Source organism: Heterodontus francisci, chromosome 41 (genome assembly GCF_036365525.1).
Source record: "Heterodontus francisci isolate sHetFra1 chromosome 41, sHetFra1.hap1, whole genome shotgun sequence".
Taxonomy (NCBI): domain Eukaryota; kingdom Metazoa; phylum Chordata; class Chondrichthyes; order Heterodontiformes; family Heterodontidae; genus Heterodontus; species Heterodontus francisci.
The window spans coordinates 10,106,241-10,112,240 of NC_090411.1; the positions used below are offsets into that span (position 1 = coordinate 10,106,241).

Below are 6,000 nucleotides of genomic sequence, written 5' to 3' on the forward strand. Positions count from 1 at the left end.
GCACGACGTCTTCAGCAAACCTGCAGACGGAGCGCAGCGCAGATACACATGGTCAAGATCGGACGGGTCTGCCCGTTCCAGGATTGACTTCCTGTTTGTTTCCCGTGCTGTCACGGTCGGATCCACCGACGTCAAGCCGGTGTTCTTCTCCGACCACTGCCTCTTACTGGCCGACTGTCACTTACAGGACGACCAGCGGGTTGGCAGAGGGACGTGGAAGCTCAATGCGACACTGCTGACCCCAGAGAACGTTGAGGAACTCAAAAGGGATTACAATGGTTGGAGGACCGTGAAACCCCTCTTTGAGTCTCCAGTTCACTGGTGGGAAGCGATTAAGGAGAACATCAAGAGGTTCTTCATCCACAAAGGTGTTCAGAAGGCGAGAGAGAGACAGAGGGAACTGTCCCGACTCCAGAAAATTATGCAAAATCTACTCCGGTTGCAGTCAATGGGGGTCGAGGTCAAGGAGGACCTCCAAGAGGTGAAGAGCCAGCAGGCCTCGCTCTTTGCCAAGGAGGCCTCCAAGATCATCTTCCGGTCCAGAGTCCGCTCCATCGAGCAGGATGAGACGTGCTCGCGTTACTTCTTCCAAAAGGTACACAGAGAGAGCTCTGTCATCAGCAGCCTGAAGGAAGAAGATGGCTCGGTAACGTCTTCGCAGTCCGACATACTAAGGATCAGCAAATCCTTTTATGCTGGGCTGTATGACGCGAAGCCCACAGACAGCAGAGCCTCCCAGTCCTTCCTGTCATCTATCACAGAGGTCTTAGATGACAGCAGGAGGGAGGGACTGGACAAGCCGCTAACTCTGGACGAGCTGACAAAGGCCGTCGAGTCTTTCGAGGCGAGTAAAACTCCCGGGAGCGACGGCTTACCGGTCGAGTTGTACTCGGCCCTGTGGGACTGGGTCGGCCCGGACCTGCTGGAAGTATACGAGAGTATGCTCCTGGCCGGTAGCATGTCAGAATCCATGAGAAAAGGCATCATCACCCTCATTTACAAGCAGAAGGGGGAGAGGGTAGAAATCAGAAATTGGCGGCCCATCTCACTGCTTAATGTTGATTACAAGATTCTGTCCAAAGTCATAGCCAGTCGAGTCAAGTCTGCTCTGGAGCTGGTGATTCACCCCGATCAGACCTGTACTGTACCCGGCAGGAAGATCTCTGATAGCCTCGCGCTACTCAGGGATACGATCGCCTACGTACGGGACAGGAGGGTGGACACCTGCCTCATCAGTCTGGACCAGGAGAAGGCTTTTGACAGGATATCGCACACCTACATGATGGACGTGCTTTCCAAAATGGGGTTTGGGGAGGGAATCTGCAATTGGATCCAACTGCTCTACACAAACATCAGTAGCGCAGTGTCAATCAACGGGTGGGAATCTGAAAGTTTCCCGATCAAATCTGGAGTCAGACAGGGCTGTTCTCTTTCCCCGGTCTTGTTTGTTTGCTGTATTGAACCCTTTGCTGAGTCTATTAGGAAGGATGCGAGCATAAGAGGGGTGACAATCCCAGGCAGCGGAGGCACTCAGGTCAAAACCTCCCTGTACATGGATGACGTCGCCGTCTTCTGCTCGGATCCGCTGTCCGTGCGCAGACTGATGAGCATCTGCGACCAGTTCGAACTGGCCTCGGGAGCCAAAGTTAACCACGGCAAGAGCGAGGCCATGTTCTTTGGGAACTGGGCTGACCGATCCTTTGTCCCCTTCACCGTCAGGTCAGATTACCTGAAGGTGCTGGGGATATGGTTCGGAAGGGCCGGGGCGTGCACCAAAACATGGGAGGAGCGAGTAGCCAAGGTACGACAAAAGTTGGGCATGTGGGGGCAGCGGTCTCTCTCCATTGTGGGTAAGAACCTGGTCATCAGGTGCGAGGCGCTCACGTTGTTGCTCTACGTGGCGCAGGTCTGGCCCATACCCCACTCCTGCGCCGTGGCAGTCACCCGAGCCATTTTCCGCTTCGTCTGGGGATCTAAAATGGACCGGGTCCGGAGGGACACGATGTTCAAATCTCTGGACAAGGGCGGGAAAAATGTACCCAACGTGGCCCTCATCCTGATGACCACCTTCGTGTGCGGCTGCATCAAGCTATGTGTCGATCCCCAGTACGCAAACTCCAAGTGTCACTACGTGCTGAGGTTCTATCTGTCCCCGGTGTTGCGAAGGATGGGCCTGGTCACATTGCCGCGGAACGCTCCGTGCAGTTGGGCGGCGCCGTACCACCTATCCTTCGTGGAGCAGTTTCTGCGGAAAAACACCTTTGACCACCGGTCCATCAGGCAGTGGTCTGCACGGAATGTCCTCAAGGCCCTACGGGAAAAGGAAACGGTGGATCCTGTCGGATGGTTCCCCGAGCAGACCGTCAAAGTCATTTGGCGGAATGCCTCATCACCAGAACTTTCAAACAAGCACCAAGACGTAGCTTGGCTGGTGGTGAGAAGGGCCCTCCCCGTCAGATCCTTCATGCACACCCGAAGTCTCGCCCCCTCCGCACAGTGCCCCCGCGTTGGCTGTGGTGGGGAAGAGACGGTCGCCCACCTCCTCCTGGAATGTGCCTTTGCAAAGCAGGTGTGGAAAGAGATGCAGTGGTTTTTGTCAAGGTTCATCCCAAGCAGCTCTGTAACACAGGAGTCTGTGCTCTACGGGCTGTTCCCAGGGACGCACACCGAGACAAACATCAACTGCTGCTGGAGGGCTATCAATTCGGTGAAAGACGCCCTTTGGTCTGCCCGAAACCTGCTGGTCTTCCAGCGCAAAGAGTTGTCCACCACCGAATGTTGCAGACTGGCACATTCCAAGGTCCAGGACTACGTGCTGAGGGACGCACTAAAGCTTGGGGCAGCCGCAGCAAAGGCTCAATGGGGAAAGACCACAGTGTAAGGTTCCCCCACCAAGCTGGACTGAGGGGCTGGAACCATGGGAAGCCCCTCGAACTGTATCGTTAATATTCTCAATTGCTGTAAATGTAAAACTGTAATTGACATGACAATTGTGAAACGGAAGGGTTGGGAAGAAACTCATGACATTATTGAAAGAAACTGATCTCTTTTGCAATGTTTGTATTTTTTCGTGCTGGTTGGAAACTGTTTGGCAATGTAATTTTTACAGATTTTTATGAATAAAGTATATTTTGGAAATAAAAAAAAAAAAATCGGTTGTCCACCACCGAATGTTGCAGACTGGCACATTCCAAGGTCCAGGACTACGTGCTGAGGGACGCACTAAAGCTTGGGGCAGCCGCAGCAAAGGCTCAATGGGGAAAGACCACAGTGTAAGGTTCCCCCACCAAGCTGGACTGAGGGGCTGGAACCATGGGAAGCCCCTCGAACTGTATCGTTAATATTCTGAATTGCTGTAAATGTAAAACTGTAATTGACATGACAATTGTGAAACGGAAGGGTTGGGAAGAAACTCATGACATTATTGAAAGAAACTGATCTCTTTTGCAATGTTTGTATTTTTTCGTGCTGTTTGGAAACTGTTTGGCAATGTAATTTTTACAGATTTTTATGAATAAAGTATATTTTGGAAAAAAAAAAGTATCTGTTCTTATCAGTTTAATATCTGATACGTCCCCTATTTGGGGACCAAATATTAAATTGATTTTTGGGACAGGGAGATGGAACAGGGGCTTGCCCCGTCCACTCCATGCATCCACCTGGTATTGCAGTGTTTCTAGGAGCGGTGCAGCTTCCCCCCTCCATGGGGGTGAGACCCCTGCTGAAAAATAGAATTCGCAATAGTGACGGCGCTGCTGCTCGGCTGACTTTGCTGCAGTTTTCCCTGGGCGCTACGCTGCCCCCTGTTGGATTGCCCCGCAGTTGCAGGCCGCCCTTTGCTACCCAGCGCGCGCGCGTGTCTTTTTTCCTGCGCAATGCCTCGCGCAGAAGCGCAAGGAATGGCTGCGCGTGGCATGCACGCGTGCTTTCCTTTCTGCTTGCAAGGCCCGGCAACAAAAGGAGCTCTGGCTCAAAGACCGCCCGCCGTCGCCTCTTTCGCCCGAGGCTCGCCCACCCGGCGGCTACTTTGACGTAGAGGCCGCACGCCGGGCCTGACGCGCGCAGCAAATGCAGTTTTACGGCTATCGCTTCTCGGCCTTTTGGCTAAGATCAAGTGTAGTATCTGTTCTTATCAGTGCTTATTTGATCTTCAGTGGACGGGGAAATGCTGGAACGACAGCCCCTTCAAAAGAGGCGGCAGAACTCCGAGATGGATGATAAAGCATCCCAGCCCCCGGGCACTGGAAGCTGTGATGGGCCCAGCGTGCCCCAACCCCAATGCCCCACACGTAACGACGTGGCCAACGCATCTCAGCTCCAGGACACCGGGAGCAAAGACACGTCTGGCGCACCTGAGCTCCGGGAGACCGGGAGCTGTGATGTTTTCGAGGAGGAACAGATGGAAGCAGCTGAGGACAACCCAATCCTCTCTGCCTACAAGACCCCCCCGATGTCACCCGAGCGGCACAAACCCTGCATGAAAAATCAGGAGGGGTTTCTGAGCCCAACCAACGTGAAACTGCTTGCGCATACGATGGGTATGCAGGAACATCCCGAAGGGGAAGGACTGGGACTAGCGAGGACAAATGGTATGGGAAGCAACAACTAATTTTTAGTAAAAAATGGGTGTAAGAATTGCTTCCATTAATGTGCGTAGCATTAAATCGACTACGCGATGTGTTTCAACCTTGGATTACCTTGCCAAGGTCAAAGCTGACCTACTGTTTCTGCAGGAGTGTGGAATACCACACCTCAGCACCTACAGGCAGTGGTCGCGATGGTGGTCCCACGGGCCATCGATCTGGTCGGGGGGTAATGACTGCCGTTCCTCCGGCCTGGGTATTCTGCTGCGGGGAGGTAACTTCACCATCTCCGAAGTTAAGGAGGTGGTGGGCGGCCGCCTCCTCGTAGCAGACGTGATGTACAACAACGCTCCGCTCCGGTTGATCAACGTGTACGCCCCGGTACAACGCAGCGAGCGGCTGACCGTCTTCCAGCAGCTCCCACTGCTGCTGGCGACGTCCAGGCCGGTCATCCTAGGCGGTGACTTCAACTGCATCATCGATGCGGCTGGACGATCCGGCAGTGACGACAGCAAACTGGACGCTACGTCCAGATTCCTAGTAGAAACAGTTAAGGATGCCAAACTGCACGACGTCTTCAGCAAACCTGCAGACGGAGCGCAGCGCAGATACACATGGTCAAGATCGGACGGGTCTGCCCGTTCCAGGATTGACTTCCTGTTTGTGTCCCGTGCTGTCACGGTCGGATCCACCGACGTCAAGCCGGTGTTCTTCTCCGACCACTGCCTCTTACTGGCCGACTGTCACTTACAGGACGACCAGCGGGTTGGCAGAGGGACGTGGAAGCTCAATGCGACACTGCTGACCCCAGAGAACGTTGAGGAACTCAAAAGGGATTACAAAGGTTGGAGGACCGTGAAACCCCTCTTTGAGTCTCCAGTTCACTGGTGGGAAGCGATTAAGGAGAACATCAAGAGGTTCTTCATCCACAAAGGTGTTCAGAAGGCGAGAGAGAGACAGAGGGAACTGTCCCGACTCCAGAAAATTATGCAAAATCTACTCCGGTTGCAGTCAATGGGGGTCGAGGTCAAGGAGGACCTCCAAGAGGTGAAGAGCCAGCAGGCCTCGCTCTTTGCCAAGGAGGCCTCCAAGATCATCTTCCGGTCCAGAGTCCGCTCCATCGAGCAGGATGAGACGTGCTCGCGTTACTTCTTCCAAAAGGTACACAGAGAGAGCTCTGTTATCAGCAGCCTGAAGGAAGAAGATGGCTCGGTAACGTCTTCGCAGTCCGACATACTAAGGATCAGCAAATCCTTTTATGCTGGGTTGTATGACGCGAAGCCCACAGACAGCAGAGCCTCCCAGTCCTTCCTGTCATCTGTCACAGAGGTCTTAGATGACAGCAGGAGGGAGGGACTGGACAAGCCGCTAACTCTGGACGAGCTGACAAAGGCCGTCGAGTCTTTCGAGGCGAGTA

The 6,000-nt window shown here is 53.7% G+C and overlaps 2 pseudogenes; both read left to right on the plus strand.

The window, feature by feature from the left end:
- The first annotated feature begins 3,521 nt into the window (after positions 1-3,521).
- LOC137354235 (U2 spliceosomal RNA) lies at positions 3,522-3,696 on the plus strand (annotated as a pseudogene).
- Positions 3,697-4,084: 388 nt separating this feature from the next.
- Positions 4,085-4,185, plus strand: LOC137354727 (U2 spliceosomal RNA; annotated as a pseudogene).
- Positions 4,186-6,000: the final 1,815 nt, after the last annotated feature.